Source organism: Benincasa hispida, chromosome 11, assembly GCF_027475165.1.
Source record: "Benincasa hispida cultivar pf3 chromosome 11, pf3_genome.v1.1, whole genome shotgun sequence".
NCBI classification, from domain to species: domain Eukaryota; kingdom Viridiplantae; phylum Streptophyta; class Magnoliopsida; order Cucurbitales; family Cucurbitaceae; genus Benincasa; species Benincasa hispida.
In genome coordinates this window covers 59,257,585-59,272,616 of record NC_143488.1, presented here as the reverse complement: position 1 = coordinate 59,272,616, position 15,032 = coordinate 59,257,585, and the positions used below count along the sequence as shown (strand labels likewise).

The following is a 15,032-nucleotide window of genomic DNA, read 5'->3' as shown; positions in this document are numbered from 1 at the left end:
TCTTCTCTTAAGCACTTAGCTTAGTCTTCTCTTTACAATCTAGCAGCACTTAGCCCCATATCAAGTAGCATATTTTTCTCAAAAATCAATGTGGTATTTATAGGTGCAGATCTTTGACTCCGGCCTTGTAGTCCCCACTTGTGGTTATGATAATTCCAAAGATGGAGGGATATTATTCCTTCTGTTATGCAATCAGACCGTCAATTCTGCACAACCGTTAGTTGTACACGCGTCTCAATCTTCCGCTCTTATGTTGCTCAGCTGCATCATTCGATCAGTTGTTTAGTTTCTTTTTGAGCCTTGATCGCAAGCGGTGACTTGGTTTCCTGCAAAACAGAGTAGAAATATCCTTTTCTACCATCTTAATGATGTTAGTGGGTGTAATTGCGATAATTCATAATTATTGTATTTTTGAGCTAATTTTCATACAATCGACGCATATTTACTCTCTTTTAGCCGCAATATCTAGATAAGGCAGCATAAATAACTTGTATTTCTACAAGTTATCATTCCTCCCCAACCAAAGTTAGGGTGATTCCTCCAACAAGGATTATACGTGTTGTTGTAGGGATTATTCTAGATAGTGTATACTTGCTGCAGGTTCAATGGGCACATTTCCATCGTATGGCCTCCTCCACAGTTGACGCATTTGATTGCGGCCACTTGTGTCGGCGCATTGGGTTGCGCTGATCCTTGGGAGAGGGCACCTTGATTAAGCACCATCGACTAAAGGATAGAGGTCACTACAGCCAAGGTTGTTATTGTTTATGCAGGGACAATGGCAGTTTCATTTCTTCTTCTTTCGACCGTTTAATGCACAGGCGAGTTCCTTCGATCGCATGGGCGTGACGTTTGAATGAGGCGTTCAGGCTGCTCTCGCTCTCTCCCACTTTCTCGCTGGTCTCACTTTCTCCACTTTCGCTCTCTCCCACTTTCTCGCTCACAATCTCGCTCTCTCCACTCTCGCTCTCTCCCACTTTCTCGCTCTCTCCACTCTCACTCTCTCCAACTTTCTCGCTCAAACTGCTCTCTTCAATCTCATTCTTTCCAATCTCGCTCTCTCCCATTTCCTCTCCCACTTTCTCTTCAATCTCGCTATCTCCATTTTCTCTCCAACTTTCTCTTCAATCTTGTTAGCTACTGTGGATATGGTTTATCTCCGTGCAACTTCCACACAAATTTTCTCAAATAATTTTCTATATTTTCCTCAGTTCTTCAATCCTTTCTTCACTATTCAGGATTTAAGTCTTCAAGGTTTTCTCTTCTTTTTATCCTTTTAGGGTCCTCTCTACTCGTACTTCAGGATCAAATATGGTTATCATAACTATAATACCTAACCATTATAGTTTACATTCACTCTTACTAATTGTTGATCCACAAATGGTGACAATTATCACAGTTATTATGACAATTGTAAAATTATTAGATTATTTACATAACATAGGATTTAACTTTCTCCTAATTAACCCCTTAATCACTTACTTAAGCAGGAAAATGGAGATCCAGGTTTCACAATTACTTCCCCCTCAAAAAATTTCTCCTCGAAATTTACTCAAACTAACTCCGGTTTAAGTTTCATAACAACCACTATCGTAACCTCCTATACCCTCGTCTGTTACCACGCTTCCACTGTGCTACTCAAATATCAACTTTTTCAAGTTGTCCAACAATACCTCACCTAGCCATCTCTAAGCTAGATGTTGAACCAAATTATTTCAACATAAACATTTCTATCTCAATTACTAAATAAGAATAACTTAATTTCATACTTACCTTCCTCGGTAGGTCTTCAGGTAGCGTTGTGAGTTCCAGCTCCGGTTGATTGCTAGTTCATGCCACATCTACCATTCCTCTTAGTCCCTCTTCGACTAATTTTTAGGTTTCTCTTTTCACACTTCCCTCTGGTTTTACTAAACTCAACCCTCATGTTTTTTTTTAAGACCATATACTTTGATACCAAACTAGTATCAACTCACCTTTAACTTTCCCAAAAACTTATACTCTAGTACTAAACTTAGCTTAAACCTTCCCCAAGTTTACGTATACCTATGTTCTGATACCACTCTGGTATCAGCTAACTCTATAACCTTTCCTAAAACTTATATTGGATACTAAACTGGTATAAACTAATTCCTCAATTGTCCCAAAACTTATGTTCTGATACCAAGTTGGTATCAACTTAAACTTTATACTCAACCTCCTCCCAGGTTTTACGTGTACCTATGCTCTGATACCACTCTCGCTGGTGTCGCTCTCTCCAATCTCCTAGTGTCGCTCTCTCCCATTTTCTCTTCACTCTCGTTTGGCATCATGCATAGGACAATTGTTTGGTCCAACATTTCCATCACCGCATGCCCTTTGCATTACGTAGGCAATACTTAAACCATTGCGTTATTTCATAATTTATTTATCTTGGTTTTCCCGCGGCTAAATTCCTCATAACTTAATTATATTTAATATCCTATGCCTTCCAAATTAGGATTAAGGTATTGAATTACCACCCCCTTAAATAAAATTTCATCCTCGAAATTTGAACCGACAATATTTTATACTCACATTTTATTGAGTACGATTACATACCTAGCTTCTACTCTAATCCTCTAAGATTTTCTTTTTACCTTTCTCAGTGTTGGGCATATTTCCTTTCCTGGTCTGTGTTATTCCTTATATTTATCCAATCGTCTTTTTCCCCATTTCATCTCTTTTTCCTCCAACACTACCTTCTTCCCTTGTAGTTGTTGGCTTCATTCCCTGGTTTTTTCTTTGTTGTGTATTCTCGGCTTCCAAATTCCTCACCTATGGAAACCTTCCTATGACCCAATTCCCGCCAATGTGCACACAGACTATTTTTATTTATCCCACTAGTCATGCTTAGGTACTTGACTATATTTCCCGTCGGTCGTCACCGGCAATTATTTCCCGCCGACCGAAGCTGACTATTTTTTCCTACCAAGCACCTTTTGTTAAGCATGCTAACTATATCCCGGGCATAATCTCAGTTCCTATAATCACCACACAAACAATATCATGGCAATCATCATATCACCAAAAGCATGTATTTTGCATCTACTTATGCCTATATTGCTATATCAAAGTATAGAGTTAAATAAATATTCATAGTATGCCTTACTATCAACACTGTATATATACTCAGAATCTTCTTTATTTATCAAAGCTATATGATATAATATTCACAAGATGCTTTAAAGTTGTATAACATTCAGCAAACGTTCTAAAGTTATACACTACTCAAGATATGTTATATCACATAAACAGTATGTAACAAAGCCATAATAACATCTTATTATGAATTTATTTACTAAGACTTCACAGTATGTCAAGTCATAATAACGTTCATGTTATGCATCTATTTATCAAAGCAACATAACACTCACTGTTTTGCCAGTTTTCTCTTTCGTATTTTGTTCCCTGCCATTATCGAGATTTGCAAGGAAAAATTCCCAATTAATATTACTTCTTAAATATAATTAAAAATGCTTCCTAAAGAACTACCAGCTTACCCTACTCAGACCAAATTGGAATTTGAGCAGCACCTCCTTCGAATTTCCTTCCTTCTAGACCAATGCCAGCCTATAAAAAAAACTCACTCTATAGGATTTTTACTACTGGAATTTGTTTTGGAATGAGTTTAACTTTCAGCCGGGGCCTCCTATTTATATCTGTTCCCAGCTCCTTTCTGTGTGACAACTCACCATACAAATGGCTTCTCCTTAAGCTACCCATGCTAACTTGGGCTAACCGAGCTTTGAGTTGTCTAATTCTGAGTTTGCCAACCAAAATTACCTTAATTTGCATGTAATCTTAGCCGTACACTACTTTCTTAAGTCTTCCTGCATGAAATCCCCCTTTGCCACATCAACCGCTTAATTTTTGAATTAATTATCCAAATTATTAATGAACGCGTCTAGCCCCTTGAAAATGCGTTCGTCTGTTCAATCTCGCTCTCTCCACTCTCGTGGCTCTCGCTCTCTCCGACTTTCTCGCTGGTTCTGCTCTCATGGCTCTAAACTTATCCCCTCTATTATATTTTTGTCTTATTTTCCTAGATCCCATTTATTTATGCCTAGGCTAGACTCAATTTTTATTCTTAATTTTTCTCCAATCTCGTTAGCTAATGTGAATATGGTTTATCTCCATGCAACTTCCACACGATTTTTCCCAAATAATTTTCTATATTTTCCTCAGTTCTTCAATCATTTCTTCACTATTCAGGATTTAAGTCTTCAAGGTTTTCTCTTCTTTTTATCCTTTTAGGGTCCTCTCTACACGTACTCCAAGATCAAATATGGTTATCATAACTATAATACCTAACCATTATAGTTTACATTCACTCTTACTAATTTTTTATCCACAAAAGGTGACAATTATCACAGTTATTATGACAATTGTAAAATTATTAGATTATTTACATAACATAGGATTTAACTTTCTCCTAATTAACCCCTTAATCACTTACTTAAGTAGGAAAATGGAGATCTGGGTTTCACATCACCAGTCTTCGGAATCGCACCCAGGTGGTGCTAAGGGTCTCGTTATCCATCTGTTCAAAGTTTAACACGTCCTTTCGTCGTCTTGCGTTGTCAGCCGGAGGGAAGAACTTCTCCATAAATCGCTCAACCAACTGATCCCATGAAGTTATTTCATTTGGCTCCATTGAATGAGCCCACCTCTTGGCCTCGTCCCTCAAGGTGTAAGGGAAGAGATATAGTCTGATACCTTCTGGGGTAACGCCAGGTATAGAGAAGTAATCGCATATCTCGACGAAACTGGTCAGATGGGCATGTGGGTCCTCAACTTGCAGACCCCAAAATTGCCCCGCGTTCTGAATCATTTAGAGCATGACTGGTTTGATCTTGAATCTTGCGTTCTTCTCAACTATCGACCTTGAAATTTCAGGCAAAAAATCATATAGATTGGGCGCCGCATAGTTCCTCATCGGAATGTTGCAGTCAGCTGCAAGGAAAACAGGATCTTGCGCTAGTGTCCCACCCCTTGATTCACTTTGGGTGCCACATTATCATTGTTATTTTTGGCCATGTTGGCCTTCTTTCGCTTCGCTCGATTCTAGCATGCCCTTGCACAAAATGTACACTCGATCTCTGGGTCAGCCTCGAATTCTAGGTCAGTCCCAGTACTCATAAACTGTCAGACTGCTCTCCGCGATAAAGAGCTAGTATAAAGAGATCTGTCTTGCAAAATATCACAAATGTACTCAACAATAACCGTTACCAATCCCCGACAACGGTGCCATAAATTTGACAACTTGGGAATTGAAGCATGTACTGTGAATGCGTGATGATGTGCTACAAGCTCATGTTACCATAAACTTGTTGACATAAAATTTATCTTATGCTATGTTATTGCTCATGCACATTTTATGCGATACTACTTCTAGATGTATGCATTGTTAACTAAATGCTTGTAATATGTTGTGGAGTAATGCGTTGTCACAAGTTTCCTTGTGCTGAAACCAAGTATAATTCCAATGCAAGTTTCTCAGAGAAATCTGAGGTTGAACACAGGGATTCTTTTCGTTAGTGTGTTACATTTGTGATACATGCGACCGGTTTTTACAGTTAATTAAGAGTGTGTGTTTGTATAGGAAATTAAATTTCGATAAAGTAAAATTGTGCAAATAAACTAAAGTTGAATTAATAAAATAAAGTGCGATAAAAATAAACCTAAGCTAACATGATGCAAGACACAAAATACATGATATACATGATGCTGAGTTCGAGACTGACTGTGAAGTTTATACAAAGGATCGTGGTATGCATTGGCAAGTCTTTATGGATGAATCAGAAAGGGGAAGAATAATTAGTAAAAACATCGCAAGTTTGGTAATTGCGTTAAAGATATAACTAAGGTTCCACTTTCCCTTGGCGTACACCTCTCAGTGATTGGCCACATTCCCATATCTCTATGGTGAAACAGGGATGAACGTGATGAATACAAGGTTGCTTCCATCTCTGGAAGTACTTCTCGCTTTAGTTAATGCATTCTTCCAACCCTCTCTCGATAGACGAAATGACATCTTCACTTCTGCTCTCACAGGTGAAGATGCCGTCTAGCATGCTTTGACTAAACATAATTATTTCCTTAACCGAATTAATTACTTGCTTAATTCATGCTAATTATCCAAGGGATTAAGAAGACATCGTGGAGAAAGTGAATTATGGATGAATAGAAACAGAGACAGAAATGGAGATGGAAATGATCATAGCATTTAATTATAGAATTAAGCGTCTGATACATGGTGCGAATGATAGACTAAGAATATGAATACAATTGATGATAAGAGATAGAAACAAATACAGAAGAATGTCAACGTCTTGACACAGATCTGGACGGTGGATTTGCTTGCCGGCGTGTGGAATGGATGAAGAGAAGAGCTTCCCTCTCAAGCTTGCTCGTTCGATAGAAGTGACCTCGTACAGAGCTTCAACGGCGGGGATAGGAATGATTCTTGCCTGGAGACTCACCTCTCGGCCTTGTCTCTTAATTCTTCCCGAATTTGCTCAAATTAGTCGCTCAACCAGTCTCTCTCTCAGATCAGTATATACACTTCTCTATGTATTCAAACATATTTTTTAGTAGATTCTCAATGGCTATTTATAGATGAAGGCTTAACTCTTTGACTTGTGGTCCACACTTTATTGTTATGGCAGTTTCGAAAATGGTGGAGTGAATATTCCTTCTGTTACGCAATCAATCCCGTCAGAAATGCACAACGTTCAGCTGTACATTCATCAAACTCCTTCGCAAATGCATTGTTGCTCTTTCAAATCTTCGATCATTTGTTCGCATGCGGTGTTGTTTTTTATTACCACATGTGGTTGAAGTTAAGCTCTGGATCGACTGTCGCATGTGCCGTCATTGCATCGATCTGTTCAGGCCATGAACGCATGCGGTGACTTGATTTCCTGCAAAACAGAAATAAAGCATTCCATTCTACCATTGCAATGGTGTTAGTGGGTGTATTGACGACAATTTATAATTCTTGCAATTCCTAGCCAATATCTATACAATTGGCACAAATTTTCTTCCTTTTGGCAGCAATATCTAAATAAAACAGTATAAATAACTTGTATTTCTACAAGTTATCAATCTTACACAAACTCATTGCATAGGACACCCCCACTCCTCATGTTAATATATGAACGAATCAGGATCACTTTGTTTGTAGCACCTTTACAACAACTTGTAACAACTACATAGTGGGCCACATCCGATAGTGTTACCAAAATAAGGCACCCAACCTTATTCGTATACTATAAATAATTTTGACTATTTACTCGAACCTGATCCACTTTTATGTCTCCACAAAAGTTCAAGTATTCATATAGTAGCCATGGATCTTAGTTTATTAGATTTAGACCTTACAAGTGCAATTTATAGATTCAATAACAACTTTATTTAAGTAATGTCGAATAACATCTTTATTGATAATAGAATATGTTTAACTTTACAAACTGCGAGTTTTAGGACATATAAGCCAATAGAAATAACACTTACCTTTAAAGCCAAAAGGTCTTCACGAAATCCTCCTCAATCTAGTCACGAACACTTCGATCTCCAAAAAACCTGATCTCCTTGAACAAAAACAAGCAATGCAAAAGGCCATTGCCATAAGTGAATCTCCTGCATTCTCCTTAGGGATTGAGAATTAGCAGGAGGTATGGGCTCTGCTATCTTATTGAGAGATGGAGAAAATTTGAGAAGAGAAGAAAAAAAAAATTCATCTGTGTGTTCTTTTTGAAAAATCCCAGAGAGCATCGCTGACTTTTTCTTGGTAGTCTTAAGAAGAAGATGAAGAATACGTTAAGAAAAATGCCCCACCTTCCACACACGTTTTTCTGAGAAAGAATTATATAACTCATTCCCTTTAATTTTGAAATTTTAAATTTAAATTTAAATAATTAATTTAAATAATAATTATATATATATTAACTAACTTATTATATGTATATATAACTATATGTTATATGAAATATAACACATAGCCTATAGCTTTATATTGTCTCAAATACAATATAACCTATAGCTTTAATTTCTTTCAATCATTCATGGTGTTTAATATATATCACATTTATACTAAATTTAATTATATGAATCTCATTCATATAATTAGTATTTGAATCACATTCAAATTCTTAATTCCTCTCCAAATAAACTTTATAGTATAATGTATCAAATACATTATATTAATTATATCACATACAATTAATTCAAATTAATTATACTATATATAATTAATTCCCTCAATTAATTTGAACAATTCAAATTAATCCAAAATTAATTCTCAATAATCCTTGTTGAGCTACATAAGAGACCTTATGGACATGTAGATTCATTAACTGCCGGTTACTCCACTAAAGACCGATAGTTGCACTCTTCGCACTACAGATATATTTCTGTGTCCATTGGACATAACCAGTCAACAGTACGATGATCCTTCACAAATTGCTCGTAAGTATAGCTGGCCAAAATTACCGTTTTGCCCCTATACTTACATTTAACTCTCTAAGTATCACTGATCCCTCTAATGAACAATAAGTCATAGTTCGACTATGATCATTTCCCTCTTGGGCCAAGAGAGGGTGTGGCCACATTGTTCAAGTCCTAGTATCATCCATTAAGAGAGAAGTTTATCTATTTACCCCAACATCAGGGAAGGAGTAAATTTCGTCTTGTGTAACTGTGTTCCCAGCTCCCAAACCAGACAAATCCCCAAAATTGTAGGCATATTGAGTCGGCGATTTGGCCACTCTCACCCATTCAAATCAAAGGATTACCTTCATAGGCAGTTAACAACTCACATAGGATTCAGATCATGTCACCTATGGTCATCCTGGTGAAATGTAAGTTTCTACTATTAACGACGTTATATAATGAGACTAGTCATTTCATGGTTTGATCTTATACAAAATCTTTGTATAGAATAGCCTCACTCACATGTTTCTACATGAATGATCACGATTAGATCATTTATAGCACTTTACAATACTTGTAACATCTACAAAGTGGACCATATCCATAGTGTCAGCAGGAAAAGGTACCCAGTCTTATCCATATACTATATACCATTTAGGTTATCATTTAAATATGATCCATCTGTATGTCTTTACATATATGTTTAAATTACATAAAATAACCTAGGATCTTTGTTTATTGGATTGAGTGTGTGCTCATAAAATAAAAATTATTTTAATAATAACCATTTATTTATACTAAAATTTACAAACTACGAGAATACAAAAGAGATTTAGGACACCAATCCCAACAATCTCCCACTTGTCCTAAAGCTTAAGGAGTCAAATGTACAATACAAATAAAGTGCGAAATATAATAAACTAGAGCATACACTATACCCCAGTAATAGCTTTAATGGACTAGGTTCCACCCCTAGGTCAACCATCATAGAAGCCTCACTTTCTCCTCCTCATAATCTCGTTCCCATTTCCAACAAGCCAAAACACTGCTGGTGTCACACTCCCTCCCGAGCCTTATTACCCAGACTGAAAGAGGATGTGAAGACAGCCAACACCTCCGTTTTGTGATATCAACTGCCCGACTTTATTAGTTTAAAAGCTAGGTTATTATAACTCATTAATGATTATAAATAATTAAACATATCTTTTTACATGATTTAACCTAACTATCCTAATGAATTCCAATTAACATGATCCAAGTTTTGCCTATGAAATAATATTAACTCAGACCTCAGGTGGCTTTCCCAAATGATTTGATTCTGCAAACTGGGGAGGGGAAAGAAACAAAACATGGAAAATGTGAGCTATAAGCCCAGTGAGTGGCGCCTTTATAAGAAATCAAACTTGACTTTAAAAATTCATTTTTTGGGGAAAATAATTCTAGAGACAAACATGAATCACATAATAGAAAATGTAACCTCCCTAACCTGTCAGCTGGATATCCCTAGCATGATCATGTAATCCCATCCCCGGGTATTCTCCGTGAATAACCCGCAATGACTGACGTGGAATCAATCTTAGCACCCTATAACCCGTCGAATGTGCACATGTCGACATTTCCAATTAGACATGTTGGGTATGTGAAAACTTGTAGAAATACAAGTTATTTATACTATTTTATTTAGATATTGCTGCTAAAAGAAAGAAAAGTTGCGTCGATAGTATATAAATTTTCTAAGAAATGCGAGAATTATAAATTGTCATCGATACACCCGTAGCTGAAGAGACTTTTAGGGTATATTGATTCTGAGAGAGAGACTGGTCTAAAGAGACTTCTAGGGTAGATTCCGGATAATCACGAGACAAGGCCGAGAGGTGAGTCTCCAAGCAAGGAATCCTTTCGATCCCCGTAGCTGAAGCTCTGTACAATGGTCAATTCTACCAAGAGAGCAAGCCTGAGAGGGAAGCTCTCCTCTCCATTACTTCCACACGTCGGCAAGCATAACCTCTGTTCGGGATTCATGTCAAGACGTTGACACTTTTCTATATTTGTTTCTATCCTCTATTTTCAGCTTTTGTATTCATCTTCTGTAATTCCTCATTCACACCATGTATCGAATGCTTAATTCTATAATTGAATGTTATGATCATTACCATTATCATCTCTCTGTCTATTTCCGTTCATCCATAAACCATTTTCTCCATGATGTTTTCCTAATTCCCTGGGTAAATAGCAAGAATTAAGCAAGTAAATCAATTTGTGTTAAGGAAATAATTAATGTTTAGCTAAAGCATGCTCGAAAACATCTTCACCTGTGAGAGCAAAAGTGAAGATGTTATTCCGCCTATCGAGAGAGGGTTGGAAAAATGCGTTAACTAAAGCAAGAAGTATTTAAAGAGATGGAAACAACCTTGCATTCATCACGTTCATCCCTGTTTTGCCATAGAGACATGGGAATGCGGCCGATCACCGAGAGGTGTATGCCAAGGGAAAGCGGAACCTTAGTTGTATCTTTAACGTAATTGACAAACTTGCGATGTTTTACTATTTTCTCTTTCTCTTTCTGCTTCATTCATAAAGACTTGCCATCGCATACACCGATTCTTTGTACAACTTCACAGTCAGTTCTCGACCTCAGTATCATGTATCATGTATCATATTAGCTTAGTTTTATTTTATCAACGCAATTTTATTTCACCGCAATTTACATTCCTGTATAAACAAACATTCTTTATTCATTGTAAAAACCGGTCGCATGTATCACAAAAGTAACGCATTAACAAAAAAAATCCCTGTGTTCGACCTCAGATTACTCTGAGAAACTTGCGTTGGAATTATACTTGGTTTCAGCACAAGGAAACAACGAGCATCTCATTAACAACGCATATTTTGAGCGTAGTATCGCGTAGAAATTGTCTTTAACGCATATTCCCTAGTGTGTATAAGCCAAGCATAGCACAACATATAATCCCGTATCCCCAAAAAGTCCTTACAAGTTTATGGCGCCATTGCCGGGGATTGGTAACGGTTAGTGTTGAATACTTTTGTGATATTTTGCAGGACATATCTTTTTGTACTGTCTGTTTAACGCGAAGAACAGACTGACGGTTTATGAGTACTGGAACTGATCCAAAATTCAAAGCTGAGCCAGAGATCAAGCGTACTTTTTGTACAAGGGCACGTCAGAACAAAGCAAGGCGTAGAAGAGCTAATATGGCAGAAAACAACAACAATAATGAGGCAACCGAAGTAAATCAAGGGGTTAAACCAGCCAGCGCAAGATCCCATTTTTCTTGCCACTGATCGCAATATCCCAATGAGGAATTATGCGGTGTCTAATCTCTATGACTTCTCACCTGGAATTTCACGTCCGATAGTTTAAAAGAATACAAGATTCGAGATAAAGCCGGTCATGCTCCAAATGATACAAAACACGGGGCAGTTTGGTGGTCTACAATGTAAGGACCCACATGCCCATCTTACCTGCTTTGTCAAGATGTGCAGTAACTTCTCCATCCCTGGCGTCACCCCAGAAGGTATCATACTTTACCTCTTCCCATACACCTTGAGGGATGAGGCTAAGAGGTAGGCTCATTCACTGGAGCTAAACGAAATAACTTCCTGGGACCAGTTGGTTGAACGGTTTATGAAGAAGTTCTTCCCTCCGACAGTCAACGCAAGAAGACGGAAGGATGTGCTGAACTTCGAGCAAATGGAGAACGAGACCCTAAGCATTGCCTGGGTGCGATTCAGACGATTGGTGAAGAATTGTCTGCATATCGGGATACCCGATTGCATTCTGATGGAAACGTTTTACAATGGCCTGAACAGATCAACGCAAGTTGTTACTGATGCCTCCGCAACAGGAGGATTTATGGATAAAACATATACCAAAGCCGAGGCCATCGTTGACCACATCTCGCGGAACATGGATGACTGGCTGGACGACGGGTATGGAGGAAAATGCTCGGAGAGATGAAGAAACGACAATGCCATTGTACCTATGGATACAATGACAACTTTGGCCGCATAAATGGCCGCAGTAACCTCTCCTCTACAATCGATGGCGCTTAATCAAGGTGCCCTCTCCCAAGGATCAGTGTAACCCAATGCGCCGGCACAAGTGGCCGCAATAAATTGTGTCCAATGTGGCGGGGACCATGCGATGGAAATGTGCCCATCAACCCCGCAGCAAGTGTGTGCTATCCAGAATAATCCCTATAGCAACACTTATAATCCCGGATGAAGGAATCACCCTAATTTCAGTTGGGGAGGACATCACAACCAAGGAAGGCTGAGTAACCATCAAAACAGCAACTTCGAGAATCGAGGAAACCCTCCACCTTTTCACCACAATCAGAACCAGGGTCAACAGAGACAACTGCAAAACCAACCATCCTCCTCAAACACCTCTGGAAATTCGTTGGAGTCCCTGCTCAAGCAATATATTGAGAAAAACGATGCGATAATGCAGTCGTAAATGTCTTCAATCAGAACTTGGAGATTTAAGTAGGGTAGCTGGCAGCCGAAGTACGCAATAGAACACCTGGAACGCTGCCAAGCAATTCTGAAGCCCCGGGATCTCACGGGAAAGAACAATGTTCGTGATGGCATTGTGCAGGCAAGTTTGATCGCTTGCGGAGGTGTGGATTGCATTCATCATGGGAAAATTGTCTTCCGGTCCATATATCTAAATTCTATGTTTACTTGCTTTCTTAATTACCTTCTTTATTGCTTCATGAATTTTGTTATTTATCGCTTCATTGAACTTGCTTTTATTTCTTTACAAAATTATTTCTCATTTAATTCACTTGCGTTAATTTCCGTGCTCTCTTTAATTTCCTTACTTTTCTGTATTAAATGCGTTATCCTTAAATTTTGGTGAATGATTGGTTAACAGAAATTGATTACCGCAAGGTCCTTATGACTTGTGTTGATGAAAATAATAATAATAATAATAATAATAATAAGAATAATAATAATAATAAAAATAATAACAATCAATATCCAGTATAAATTGCGATTATAGGTCCATCTTGTGCTAACAAGATACACTTTGCGTTCATGCAACCCAAATGCATTGTGCTGAGGGGTGTGTTGCGCTCGTATGCATTTTTCGCCCATCCTTAGCGAAAACGCACTATGTTGAGGTAGTGTTGTGCCAGTAGGAATACCATGCGCCCGTCCTCCAGAAATGCGTTGAGTTAAGGGGTGTGTTGCATTGATACATGCGTTGTTGCCTATCCTCTGCAAAGATGCATTTGCGTTGATGGATGCATTACGTTAATCTTAACCTTGTGCCCATCCGAATAAAACACCAAAGACAAATTCTTTTTGCAAATTGAGTAGTCCAATCGCTTAGGCTTCCAAGGACATGATGAATTTGTAGATGAAAGGACGTACGTCTCTGCAAATTCATAAATGAGTGGAGCACGGTGGCAGGCATTTTAAGTAACTCTCGGCCTGCCACCGTAGAACTTGCGTTGGGCCCATCAAGGCCCAACTGATGGGGCATAAAATGTAGAATACAATGATGCAAGAAAGATACAAGCCATGTCCCCATTACCAGTTCCATAAACTTGTAAAGAACAAAAATGCCATAAACTTGTTGACGTACAATGTATTCTAATCTTATGTCATACAACGCATGGATGAATGATGACTTTATTTATTTTATGCGATACTACTTCTAGATATGCGTTATTAATGAATATTCATGTAGTATGCTATGCGTTGTCATAAGTTTCCTTGCATTAGAACCAAGTATAATTCCACCACAAGTTTCTCGATGTGATCCGAGGTCGAACACAGGGATTGTTTTAGGTTACATGCGTTACATTTGTGATATATGTGACTGGGGGTTTAAAGGTTGTGTGTCATGTATTTAAAAATGCAGTAAAGTAAAGGTAAGCGATAAAAATGCGATAATAAAGTAAATTGCGATAAAGATAAAGTGCGAGAAAAATAAACTGCGATAAACTAAACCTAAGCTATGATGATACAAGATACAGGTTACATGATACAAGATACCGAGGTTGAGGCTGACTGTGAAGATTATACAAAGATCGTTTAATGCGGTGGCAAGTCTTATGTGCAAAACAGAAAGAGAAAAGATAAATAATATAAACATCGCAAGTTTATTAATTGCATTAAAGATATAAGTACGGTTCCGCTTTTCCCTTGGCGTACACCTCTCGGTGATCGGCCGCATTCCCACATCTCTGTGATGAAACAGGGACGAACGTAATGAACGCAAGGTTGCTTCCACCTCTGAAAGTACTACTCGTTTTAGTTAACGCATTCTTCTAACCTTCTCTCGACAGATCAGAATGGCATCTTCACTTCTGCTCTCATAGGTGAAGATGTCGTCTAACATGCTTTAGCTAAACACATTTATCTCTTTAGCACGGGTTAAGTTACCTGCTTAATTCATATTAATCACCAAGGGATTACTAAAACTTTGTGGAGAAAATGATTTATGTAAGGACAGAAATAGACAGAATAGTGGAAATGGAAATGATCAAGACATTCAATAATACTATTTAGTGTCTGATACATGATTGTAAATGAAGAGATTA

General features: G+C 37.9%; 1 pseudogene; it reads left to right on the top strand.

Annotated features, from left to right (window-relative positions):
- The first annotated feature begins 11,565 nt into the window (after nt 1-11,565).
- Nucleotides 11,566-15,032, top strand: part of LOC150032775 (immune-associated nucleotide-binding protein 7-like) — an 8,143-nt pseudogene continuing 4,676 nt past the window's right edge.